Source organism: Triticum urartu, chromosome 7, assembly GCF_003073215.2.
Source record: "Triticum urartu cultivar G1812 chromosome 7, Tu2.1, whole genome shotgun sequence".
NCBI lineage: Eukaryota > Viridiplantae > Streptophyta > Magnoliopsida > Poales > Poaceae > Triticum > Triticum urartu.
In genome coordinates this window covers 629810583-629824450 of record NC_053028.1, presented here as the reverse complement: position 1 = coordinate 629824450, position 13868 = coordinate 629810583, and the positions used below count along the sequence as shown (strand labels likewise).

The 13868-nt window shown below is 48.4% G+C and overlaps 1 pseudogene; it reads left to right on the top strand.

Moving 5' to 3' along the window:
• The window catches only part of LOC125519239, a 150480-nt pseudogene extending 140159 nt beyond the window's left edge, over window positions 1–10321 (top strand).
• Window positions 10322–13868: the final 3547 nt, after the last annotated feature.

Genomic DNA, 13868 nt, shown 5'->3' with positions numbered 1-13868 from the left:
CTCCACTCGGAGTAGTTTTGTAACTTAGGCGAATACGGGATCGTGGCTAAGCCCCCGAGTGGGAGGTTGCTCTCCACTCGGAGTAGTTTTGTAACTTAGGTGAGTACAAGATTGCGGCTAAGCCCTCGACTGGGAGGATTGCTCTCCACTCGGAGTAGTTTTGTAACTTAGGCGAATACGGGATCGCGGCTAAACCCCCGAGTGGGAGGATTGCTCTCCACTCGAAGTAGTTTTGTAACTAAGGCGGATACGGGATTGCGGCTAAGCCCCCGTGTGGGAGGATTGCTCTCCACTTGGAGTAGTTTTGTAACTTAGGCGAATACGGGATCACAGCTAAGCCCCCAAGTGGGAGGATTGCTCTCCACTCGGAATAGTTTTGTAACTTAGGCGAATACGGGATCGCGGCTAAGCCCCCAAGTCGGAGGATTACTCTCCACTCGGAGTAGTTTTGTAACTTAGGCGAATACAGGATCGCGGCTAAGCCCCTGTTTGGGAGGATTGCTCTCCACTCGGAGTAGTTTTGTAACTTAGGCAAATACGGGATCGTAGCTAAGCCCCCGAGTGGGAGGATTGCTCTCCACTCGGAATAGTTTTGTAACTTAGGCGAATACGGGATCGCAGCTAAAACCCCGAGTGGGAGGATTGCTCTCTACGCAGAGTAGTTTTGTAACTTAGGTGAATACGGGATCGCGGCTAAGCCCCCGAGTGGGAGGGTTGCTCTCCACTTGGAGTAGTTTTGTAACTTAGGCGAATACGGGGTCGCGGCTAAGCCCCCGAGTGGGAGGATTGCTCTCCACTCGGAGTAGTTTTGTAACTTAGGCGAATATGGGATCGCGGCTAAGCCCGTGTGATAGAGGCAAAGGTGTCCCGTCTATCGATGAGATGGTGGCTATCGTTTTGGAGGAAGTCGACTTCACGGTCCGACTACGAACGCGCGAGGACGTCGTGCCTTAGCAATCGCTAAACCAACTCCGAGAGGTTATTGACCCCGCCGAAGCATGATCAACCTAACCATGAAGGTCTGTTTCCTGCAGGCAAACGAAGAACACACAAGAAACTAAGATTGCAATCTGGATATTGCGAGTATAAGAGGAAATATTTATTGATCAAAGGTCGGGTTCTGTGACGCCTTTGTCTAGTCATTGAACACAAACGAAGTACGCGAAGTTGCAGCTATGGCGAACTTTAATGTAAACAAAACCCAATGTCGAAACGACGCCCTAAGGGCTGTATATATGGAGGAAGAGGGGGGGAATTTCGTGGCCCTTGGAGGAGGTGTCCGAACCAACCCGAACTCTTGTTTCCCCACACATACGGACTCTAAAAACAGCCTATACTTATGTATTTCTAAAATACATGGGCCTGGCCGAATAATAAGGTGACGTAGCACCTAGAATAGCCTCTGGACGAAATTTATGAAGTGACATCTTGTATATTTCGTCCAAGGCTTCATGCACTCGTTATGGTGGCTTCAAAGTCCTGAAATCATCACTTGTAACTCTGTTCTTGATCCCCTAGCGCATGCCATCATCTCCATGCTTGGTCTTGCTCCAGTGTTCATCCCTCTTGTCCATGCCAGGCCCTTCATTTGTAAGCAAAACTAATGTATCCAATTTAGGCCGCATCATACTCGCATGAACATTTGAATCATTACCAAGAAACGAAAGTACCTGATAATTTAATTGGCGTGCGCGAGCTCTAGTATTTGGTCCAGTATGTATAGCAGCAGGGGCTGTGGGTGTAACAATGGTATTGATGTCCTCATCATCCTCCCCTTCTTGAAATGAAGTCGTCCTCGACGGAAGCTCATCTTCCTCACCCAAATAAGGCTTCAAATCTGCAATGTTAAAAGTAGGACTAACCCCAAAATCTGCAGGTGATGTCTACTACACAACCTTCTTCTTGTAGATGTTGTTGGGCCTCCAAGTGCAGATGTGTGTAGGACAATAGAAAATTTCCCTCAAGTCGATGACCTAAGGTTTATCAATCCGTGGGAGGCGTAGGATGAAGATGGTGTCTCTCAAACAACCCTGCAACCAAATAACAAAGAGTCTCTTGTCTCCCCAACACACCCAATACAATAGTAAATTGTATAGGTGCACTAGTTCGGCGAAGAGATGGTGATACAAGTGCAATATGGATGGTAGATATAGGTTTTTGTAATCTGAAAATATAAAAACAGCAAGGTAGCAAGCGATAAAAGTGAGCGTAAACGGTATTGCAATGTGTTGAAATAAGGCCTAGGGTTCATACTTTCACTAGTGCAAGTTCTCTCAACAATAATAACATAATTGGATCATATAACTATCCCTCAACATGCAACAAAGAGTCACTCCAAAGTCACTAATAGCGGAGAACAAACGAAGAGATTATTGTAGGGTACAAAACCACCTCAAAGTTATCCTTTCTGATCGATCTATTCAAGAGTTCGTAGTAAAATAACATGAAGCTATTCTTTCCTTTCAATCTATCATAGAGTTCATACTAGAATAACACCTTAAGACACAAATCCACCAAAACCCTAATGTCACCTAGATACTCCAATGTCACCTCAAGTATCCGTGGGTATGATTATACGATATGCATCACACAATCTCATATTCATCTATTCAACCAACACAAAGAACTTCAAAGAGTGCCCCAAAGTTTCTACCGGAGAGTCAAGACGAAAATGTGTGCCAACCCCTATGCATAAGTTCACGAGGTCATAGAACTCGCAAGTTGATCACCAAGGCATACATCAAGTGGATCACATGATATCCCATTGTCACCACAAATAAGCACATGCAATACATACATCTAGTGTTCTCAAATCCTTAAAGACTCAATCCGGTAAGATAACTTCAAAGGGAAAACTAAATTCATCACAATAGAGTAGAGGGGGAGAAACATCACAAGATCCAACTATAATATCAAAGCTCGTGATGCATCAAGATCATGCCACCTCAAGAACACGAGAGAGAGAGAGAGAGAGATCAAACACATAGATACTGGTACATACCCTCAGCCCCAAGGGAGAACTACTCCCTCCTCGTCATGTAGAGCACCAGGATGATGAATATGGCCACCGGAGAGGGATTCCCCCCCTCCGGCAAGGTGCCGGAATGGGTCTAGATTGGTTTTCGGTAGCTACGGAGGCTTCTGGCGGCGGAACTCCCGATCTATTCTGTTCTCGAGGTTTTTCGGGTATATGGACATATATAGGCGAAAGAAGTCGGCCAGGGGAGCCACGAGGGGCCCACGAGGGTGGGGGCGCGCCCAGGGGTGTAGGGCACGCCTCCCTGCCTCGTGGCTTCCTCGAAGCTTCCCTGACATCTACTCCAAGTCTCCTGGATTGCTTCCGTTCCAAAAATAACTCTCCCGAAGGTTTCATTCCGTTTGGACTCTGTTTGATATTCCTTTCCTTCGAAACACTGAAATGGGCAAGAAAACAACAATTTGGGCTGGGCCTCCGGTTAATAGGTTAGTCCCAAAAATAATATAAAAATGTAAAATAAAGCCCATTAACATCCAAATATATAATATAATAGCATGGAACAATCAAAAATTATAGATACGTTGGAGACGTATCAGCAGGCAGCTCAAGTTTGTATGCATTATCATTTATTTTCTCTAACACCTTAAAAGGACAATCAGCATGTGGCATTAGCTTTGAGTTGCGCACATTAGGAAATCTATCCTTACGCAAATGTAACCAAACAAGAACTCCAGGTGCAAACACAACATGTTTTCTACCCTTATCCCCAGCAAGTTTATAGTTAGCATTCATACTCTCAATGTTTTCCTCAGTTAACTCATGCATTTTTAAAATCAATTCAACATGTTCTTTAGCATCAAATTTAACCTTCTTCGAAGATGGAACAGGCAACAAATCAATAAGTGCACGAGGTAGGAAACCATACACAATTTCAAAAGGGCACATCTTAGTAGTAGAATGCAATGAACGATTATAAGCAAATTCAATATGAGGCAAGCATTCTTCCCACATTTTCTTATTATTCTTCAAAACAGCCCTAAGCATAGTGGACAATGTTCTATTGACTACTTCAGTTTGTCCATCAGTTTGGGGGTGACAAGTAGTACTAAAAAGCAGTTTAGTCCCCAACTTAGCCCATAAACATCTCCAAAAGTGGCTAAGAAATTTAGTATCACGATCTGAAACAATAGTATTTGGCACACCATGCAAGCGAATAATTTCACGAAAAAACAAATCAGCAACATTAACATCATCATCGCTTTTATGACATCGTATAAAGTGTGCCATTTTTGAAAATCTATCCACGACAACGAATATGCTATCCCTCCCCTTCTTTGTTCAAGGTAAACCTAAAACAAAGTCCAGAGATATATCCTCCCAAGGAACACTAGGTACAGGCAAAGGCATATATAAACCATGAGGATTGAGTCATGACTTAGCTTTTTGACATGTAGTTCAGCGAGCAACAAAACGGCTCAACATCCCGTCTCATCTTTGGCCAAAAGAAATGTGTAGCAAGTATATCCTCCATCTTCTTGACGCGAAAGTGTCCCATTAATCCTCCTCCATGCGCCTCCTGCAATAACAAAAGACGAACGGAGCTAGCTGGAATGCATAGCTTGTTAGCACGAAACACAAATCAATCATTAAGAACGAACTTGTTCCAAGTTCTCCCTTCCTTACAATTCTGTAATACATCTTTAAATTTAGCGTCATGCACATATTGATCTTTGATGGTCTCCAAACCAAATATTTTAAAGTCAAGTTGTGAAAGCATAGTATAACGATGAGACAATGCATCAGCAATAACATTTTCTTTACCCTTCTTGTGTTTAATGACATAAGGGAAAGTCTCAATGAATTCAACCCATTTAGCATGTCTATGGTTCAGATTTGCTTGATTTTTAATGTGTTTCAAAGATTCATGATCAGAATGTATAACAAATTCCTTGGGCCATAAATAATGTTGCCATGTTTCTAAGGTCCAAACAAGAGCATATAATTCTTTGTCATAAGCAGAATAGTTCAGACTAGGCCCACACAATTTTTCAGAAAAGTATGCAACAGGTTTGCCATCTTGTAATAACACACCTCCTAATCCAATTCCACTAGCATCACATTCAAGATCAAAAGTCTTATTAAAATCGGGAAGTTGGAGTAAAGGAGCATGTGTCAACTTATCTTTAAATACCGTGAAGGCTTCTTCCTATGCGGTACCCCAAACAAAAGGCACATCCTTCTTTTTAAGCTCGTTGAGAGGTGCAGCAATGGTGATAAAATCTCTCACAAAACGCCTATAGAAACCAGCGATGCCAAGGAAACTCCTCACTTGTGTGACCGTTTTGGGCTGCGGCCAACTCTCAATAGCTTCAATCTTAGCTTTATCAACTTCAATTCCCTGTGGAGTAACAACATAGCCAAGAAAAGATACTCGATCGGCGCAAAAGGTGCACTTCCCATGGTTACCAAACAAATGTGCATCACGTAGAGTAATAAAAACAGCACGTAAATGTTCCAAATGTTCCTCCAAAGATTTGCTATAAATCAATATGTCATCAAAGTAAACTACCACAAATCATCCAATGAAAGCACATAAAACTTCTTCATTAATCTCATGAAAGTACTAGGTGCCTTAGTTAACCCAAAAGGCATGACTAACCACTCATATAATCCAAACTTAGTTTTAAATGCTGTTTTCCATTCATCTCCCAATTTCATACGAATTTGACAATATCCACTATGAAAATCAACTTTGGTGAATATTGTAGATCCACTCAATTCATCAAGCATATCATCTAGCCTAGGAATAGGATGATGATAACAAATAGTAATACTATTAATGCCTATACAATCAACACACATATGCGACGTACCATCCTTTTTCGGCACTAAAATGATAGGAACAGCACAAGGACTAAGGGATTCGCGTATATAACCTTTGCCGAGCAACTCTTGTACTTGACGCATAATCTCCTTCGTCTTTGAGGGAGTCCTGGACTAAGGGGTCCTTGGGCGTCCGGCCTGTTATCCACGGGCCAGACTGATGGGCTGTGAAGACATGAAGGCCGAATACTATACCTGAGTCTGGATTTGACTCTCCATGGAGTGGAAGGCAAGCTTGGCGACCGACTATGAAGATTGCTTCTTATGTAACCGACTCTATGTAAACCCTAGATCCCCTCGGTGTCTATATGAACCGGAGGGGATAGTCCAGAAAGGACACCATTCATTGCCATAGTCATATAGGCTAGGCTTTTAGGGTTTAGCCATCACGATCTCGTGGTAGATCAACTCTTGTAACACCCATATTCATCAATATCAATCAAGCAGGACGTAGGGTATTACCTCCATAGAGAGGGCCCAAACCTGGGTAAACATTGTGTCCCCTATCTCCTGTTACCATCGATCCTAGACGCACAGTTCGGGACCCCCTACCCGAGATCCGCTGGTTTTGACACTGACATTGGTGCTTTCATTGAGAGTTCCACTATGCCATCCACGAAAGGTTCGATGGCTCCTTCAACCATCTACAGTGATGCTGCCCAAGGAGAAACCTTCCTCCCCGGACAGATTTTCATGTTCGGCGGCTTCGTACTGCGGGCCAACTTGCTGGGCCATCTGGAGCAGATCGACAGCTACGCCCCTGGCCACCAGGTCAAGTTTGGAAGCCTGAACTATGTTGCGGATATCCGTGGAGACTTGATCTTCAACGGATTTGAGATCGCAGTGATCGCTCCCCCTCGCTCCGATGAACATGACCTACATCTATCACCGGATCACATCCAGCAGATGGCCCCGGCTGCTGCAATGGCCTTAGAACCGGAGCAAACCGTGTCATCCAAAGCCACAGATTCCCCGGCATTGGAGCCGCACACGGACTCGGCATCCCGCGATATCTAAGTTAATGGAACTCCGGACTCATCTCCGGCCATGAGTTCCAAATCGGGTAGGCCTGCAGACACCGAGCTAGATCGGTTATCGATTTTCGAATTTAGCACCGCAGACGTGTTCCAACACTCGCCTTGGGTGATGTGCTAAACTCTCTAAAGAACCTATCCTTAGAGAAGGACTCACAGCCGAACTATGTTCGGTTCGAGCCAGAGGCTGATGATGGGAAATTCTGTTTCCCACCCTCCACCCACTTCATAGCCACTGTCGATGATTTAACCGACATGCTCGATTACGGCTCCGAAGACATTGACAGTATGGACAACGATGCCGACCAGGAGCAAGGCCAAAACCTGCCATTTACTGGACGTTGGATGGCCACCTCTTCGTACGATGTGTACATGGTCGACACATCTAAAAAAGCTAGCGACGATGACAAAGGAGATCCAGTTGTGAATAAACCTCCCGAGACACAGTCCAAGCGCCAGCGCCCTAAATGCCGCTCTAAGCCTCGTCGCTCAAACAACGGGAATACTGGCACCAGAGAGAATAGCACTCCGGGCGACGCAAAAAATAACGAAGACCCTGTCGGGGCTGCATCCGAACAGGAGGAACAAGACAATGGGCAGGAAAACCCTGATAATCAGACCATGCCCAAGCACCCAGATGATGACATTTATCGTCCAGTCTCCGAGGATGATGAGAGCCTCGGCAATGAGGACTTCATCGTATGTGAGGCACCCCTCGAGCAGGAGCGCTTCAAGCGCCAGCTAATAGCCACTGCAAGAAGCCTGAAGAAAAAGCAGCAGCAGCTCCAGGCCGATCAAGACCTGCTCATTGATAGGTGGACTGATGTCCTGGTAGCCAAAGAATATGGCCTCAAGCACCCAGCCAAGAGTTATCCAAAGCGTAGACTGCTACCTCAGTTCGATGAAAGAGGCACTAAACCCCATACCTCCCTCATGCAATGCGAACTGACCACCACATGGTCGAGATAGTGCAGCGGACCGACCACCTCGCGGTCGGGATAAAGCGGCAATTCAGGCCGAACATCAGCCCGCCCCACCACCTCGCAAAAACAAGGACAGAGCAGCTCGGGACCTTACATACGACCTTCGGCAGGAGCTGGACAGTAGAGAAGAACACACCAGATCAATCTACGGATCGCGAGGACGCTTCCCAACTCGGGATGACGGCTACCTATTTGGGCGTGACAAACCTACTCACACCCGGGCCGATAACCGCAGACGCACTCCATCAGAGATGCGCCGTGATGCGGCCCGATATAGAGGCGTTGCACACCCTCTCTACTTCACAGGCGAGGTGCTGGATCACGAATTCCCCGAGGGATTCAAGCCCGTCAATATTGAATCATACGACGGAACAACCGACCCCGCAGTATGGATTGAAGACTTTATCCTCCACATCCACATGGCCCGGGGAGACGACCTCCACGCCATCAAATACCTCCCACTGAAACTCAAAGGGCCAGCTAGACACTGGCTGAACAGTCTGCCCGAGTATTCCATTGGCAGCTGGGAGGATCTGGAAGAAGCCTTTCTTGACAACTTCAAAGATACATTTGTCCGGCCACACGATGCCGATGATTTAAGCCACATAGTTCAACAACCTGGAGAATCAACCAGAAAATTCTGGACTAGGTTCCTAACCAAAAAGAACCAGATCGTTAACTGTCCGTATGCCAAAGCCCTGGCGGCCTTCAAACACAGCATCCGTGACGAATGGCTTGCACGCCACCTCGGCCAAGAGAAACCGAAGTCCATGGCAGCCCTTACGGCACTCATGGCCCGCTTTTGCGCGGGAGAGGACAGCTGGGTGGCTCGTAGCAAAAACACAGCCAGCGAGACATGCCCTTCCGAGGCGAAGAACAGCTCCAGAAAGATCCGGCGCAACAGACACAAATGCCGAAGCAATGGCGACAACACTGATGACACCACCATCAACGCCGGATTCAGTAGCTCCAAGTCCGGGCTGCGAAAGAAGCCCTATAAATGGAACAGCGAAGGTCCATCCATCCTGGATCGCATACTCGATCGTTCGTGCCAAATACATGGTACCCCAGACAAACAAGCCAATCACACCAACAGAGACTGTTGGGTTTTCAAACAAGCTGGCAAGTTAAATGCCGAAAACAAAGGAAAGGCATCACAAAGTGAGGACGAGGACGAAGAGCCCCGGCAGCCGAACACCGGAGGGCAGAAGAAATTCCCCCCTCAAGTCAAAACGGTGAACATGATATACGCTACACACATCCCCAAAAGGGAGCGTAAGTGAGCACTTAGGGACGTCTATGCGGTTGAGCCAGTCGCCCCAAAATTCAATCCGTGGTCGTCATTCCTGATCACCTTCGATCATCGAGATCGTCCAACTAGTATCCGGCATGGCGTCTCAGCCGCACTAGTCATCGACCCAATCATCGATGGATTTCACCTAACACGAGTCCTAATGGACGGAAGTAGCAGCCTCAAACTGCTCTATCAGGATACAGTGCGGAAGATGGGTGTCGGTGTCAAAATCGGCGGATCTCGGGTAGGGGGTCTCGAACTGTGCGTCTAGGTCGGATGGTAACAGGAGGCAAGGGACATGAAGTTTTACCCAGGTTCGGGCCCTCTTGATGGAGGTAAAACACTACGTCCTGCTTGATTAATATTGATGATATGGGTAGTACAAGAGTAGATCTACCACGAGATCGGAGAGGCTAAACCCTAGAAGCTAGCCTATGGTATGATTGTCGTTCTGTATGTTGTCCTACGGACTAAAACCCTCCGGTTTATATAGACACCGGAGAGGGTTAGGGTTACACAAAGTCGGTTACAATGGTAGGAGATCTACATATCCGTATCGCCAAGCTTGCCTTCCACGCCAAGGAAAGTCCCTCCCGGACACGGGATGAAGTCTTCAATCTTGTATCTTCATAGTCCAGGAGTCCGGCTGAAGGTATAGTCCAGCCATCCGGACACCCCCTAATCCAGGACTCCCTCAATGGGCATTAATCCCTCATGAATCAAACCCACAAAGACTACCTTTAAAGGAGTCATACCAGGCGTTGAGGCCCGCTACACGGGCTCAATCACGCTGGAGGTGGTATTCGGTTCCCCGGACAACTTCCCAAGCGAGGTGTTAATCTTCGATATCGTCCCCTTCCGCAGTGGCTACCACGCATTACTCGGATGACCCGCGTTTGCTAGATTCAAGGTGGTACCACACTATGCCTATCTCAAGCTGAAGATGCCCGGTCCGCACGGCGTCATAACAGTCAACGGAAACACAAAACGCTCCCTCCGGACAGAAGAGCACACCGCCGCCCTAGCAGCAGAGGTACAAAGCGGCCTCCTCAAGCAGCAGTATAATCTGGCGGTCGAGCCCCTGGACATCATTAAGAGGGTCCGGACCACACTGCAACAGGACAGCACGGCTCGTCAAGAGCTCGATTAGCAATTCGGCCTCCGTCCCAATCCCTATGAGGTAGTGGCATTGATACCATGCGTCCATAATTACGCACTCAAAATCCCATGGGCATCGACGGAGGCACAAGCTATCCCGGGTCCACGGTTCATCCAAACCGATCCCGTACACACATATAACTTTACTATATATTTTTCCTTGTTTCAGGTTTCTCCTACAAGGGTCTCCTTCGACGGCCTGATTAACGAGCTCGTCAAAGGACAAACACACCGGATCGACACGGAGCACAGGTGTACATGGGAAGCCCTAGAGGCTAACCATTTTCAAGACCCACACGCAATCCGCCTTCGGCTATGGCATGTCAAATAGCCGGTTGTTTTTTGCATTATTTTGTACCAATGTGCTTGGACGCATAAACCCAACTATAATGGAAACAGTTCATGAGGCAAGTTCAAGGGCTCCGGACCCTATTTCTGTTCTCCCTCCATTTTCCTTTATATTTCTTATTTCCTAGCAACCGTACACTCGGGTACATGTCATATTTGCTAGGGGCTCCCCATCGCCCCATGATATGGCAACAGAGCCCGAACAATCCCTAAAGATAAGTTCGGCACCCCGAATTTAGCATTATATGCATTGGCTTCGAATCATGTCTTTGGTCAATAGTTGGGTTGCCCGGCTCCTGTGCTTGCTACCCTACGTTCTGCTAAATCGGCTAGGGTAGTAAAGGGAGAACTACTGCGATTGTGCCCTGGCCTTGACCAGATGAACACCTCAGTAGAGAAAGCCGAAAACTGACTATCATGATACGGCGAGAGCCGGTCAGCTATTCGAGGGTCACAAATTGTTGGAGATTTTTTTCCGCATTATGTGAAAGATCGGCACTTCCCGATCAAATACTGACAGCCCCCTGGTTTGAACCAGGGGCTGCACCTATGCTTTATTATAAAACTCCTATGGCTAAGTGAGGGCGTTTAAGCCGTACAGTCTCATTGCCTTGTTCGTTGTGCTAAACAACTCCTTCAAGGACCATACAATTGGATCAAGATTGTTTAGATTCCATCCCGAACACCTCCATACTACTTACGCGAGGGCAGAAGCCGACAACTGGCCAACCCTAAGATTACATACTAAATGGCCGCACAGGAGGAAACAATTCAAAGCATAACAATATTATATTGCAAAACAGGCTTTGTTCCAGTAATACAAGGCAAAGGCAACACACATACATTTACTCAAATAAAATATCCTGCGAACATTGCGCCGCCGCAAGACGGGAACACTCCAAGACATCCGCCAAATACCGTTCGGGTGTGCGGTGTTCCTTGCCCTCTGGTGGCCCTCTGGTCACCTCAACGGCGTCCATCTTCGCCCACCACATCTTGCAACGGGCGAAGGCCATGCGCGCACCTTCAATGCACGCCGAGCACTTGACGACGTCCAGCCAAGGGCAGGAGCTCACCATTCACCTCACGAGTCCGAAGTAGCTGCTTGGCATAGCTTCGGCTGGCCATAGCTGGATTATGACATCCCTCATGGCTAGCTCGGCCACCCTATGCAGCTCCACCAGCTGTTTCAGCTGATCGGTGAAAGACACGGGATGCTCCAGCGCCGCATACTACGACCAGAATAGCTTCTCCGTAGAACCCCCTCCTTCGGCTCGGTAGAACTCCGCGGCGTCTGATACACTATGTGGAAAATCCGCAAATGCTCCTGGGGAACTTCGAACCCGGGTTAGTAAAAGGTACTGCTTCTCCGCATACTTGCGTTGCATCTTAAATTCCTTACCTACCGTGATCTTCTTGGCCTCCTGGATCTCCTGGAGGGCAGCCTGGGCCTCATTCCATGCAGTCTCTATGCTCTGACGAGCCTTGGCCAGTTCGGTCCCTTGAACCGACGCATCACGCTCCAAGGCTTCGTATTTCTTGACCGCATCCTGGAGCTCCTACTGGATTTCCTTGACCCGGGCCTTGGACTTCTTACGAGCGGTCTGCTGCTGGACAGCCTTCTCCTCGGCCTCGCCCAGGGCCTTTTTCAGGGCCTCGACCTCGGTCGCGGCTCCTACACATATTACGACACAACGGTCAATATACAGCACATGTCCTTTCTAACAAACAGCAAGTAGTCACTCACCTTGCTTCTCCTGGAGCCGAACCTTGACCTCACCGAGCTCGTTCTCGATCCGCTCCAGCCTCTGCCTCAGCTCAGAGACTTCGGCATCATGGGAGGTCGTGGCCAACAGCGACGCCTGCTCATTCATACATACCATGTTAGTCTCCTACAACAGAAGAATTGATCCTCTATCTGGTCATTCCTACCGAACACCGGACAGTGTCTCAGGGGCTACTAGCTATACGGGATTTTTTTTCTTTCTTACCTCGAAACCTGTCAATAGGCTACTGCAAGCTTCGTCTAGTTCACCCTTGGCGGACTGAATCTTCTCGATCACCGCACCCATAAGGACACGGTGCTCGTCCGTGACAGAGGCGCTTCGAAGCACCTCCATCAGGTTATCCGGTGCCCCTGGACTCACAAGGGCCACCGGTGGGAGCGGCGCATCCCCCTCCTTTAAAGGGGGCCGCTCGCCCGACTCTGGGGCCATATGGGCCTCCGGAATCATATTCGGCCGAGGGCCCAACTGTATGCGGCCCTCTACGCCAATCTTCATGGGGATCGGTTCCCCCATATGTCCGTCAGTGGAGGTCTTGCCCTGTGGCGCCTCCCGGACATCGTCCTGGCCTCCTCCCCGCTTCGGAGCGATCCTCCGGGATAACACCTCGGTGTCGTCCCTGGCCCCGGGAGAATAAGCAAGTGGTGGCGACATGCTCGCCATCTCCGACGGAGCCAGCGAACCTCCAGATGAGGATCGCTGGGTAAGGTCGCAAGATGGGCTACAATAGCCCAATTAATTATGTCATAATAATAAAGAGAAAGGGCCGGATGTGCGCATGAAAGCCATGTCACTTACGATGCGGCCGGGGGCTTGGCGCGGAGGCGTCTCTCCGGACTGCTATCAACGTCCCACGCGGTGTTGACCGCTGGGACGCTTTCCCCTTCTTGGGCGTGTCCGCCTCCGGATGCGCCAAAGTCGCCCTCTTCTTCTTCCTCTCCTTAGGGGGAGGGTTGTTTTCCTCCTCCTCCTCCTCTTCCTCGTCGTTGTCCTCAGGGACAGAGGAATGGGCTTCGTCGTCTTTGGACGCCACGTCCGAAGTGCCCTTGTGACGGGGGCCACCCTTGGCCCCCTTGGCCTTCTTCTTGGACTTCTTCTCCGGCGCCTTATAAGGTGCTAGCACCAGCATCTTCGCTAGACGCGGGATGACTAGTTCTTCAGGAAGCGGAGCCGGACACTGGATCCGCTTCGCCCTCTCCATCCAGTCCTGGAAATGTAATAATAAGCTCAGATATCATCCTTGAAATGATTAAATTGGGGATGCATTGGTAAATTGCATACCTCGCTGGCGGGGTGTCTACAATCGTGACCACGGTCTGAATCCGTGGCCGGCGGCTTCTCGTTGCCCTTAAAGAGAAACTTCCATGCGCCTTCATGAGTAGTCTCGAAGAGCCTCACCAGAGTCTG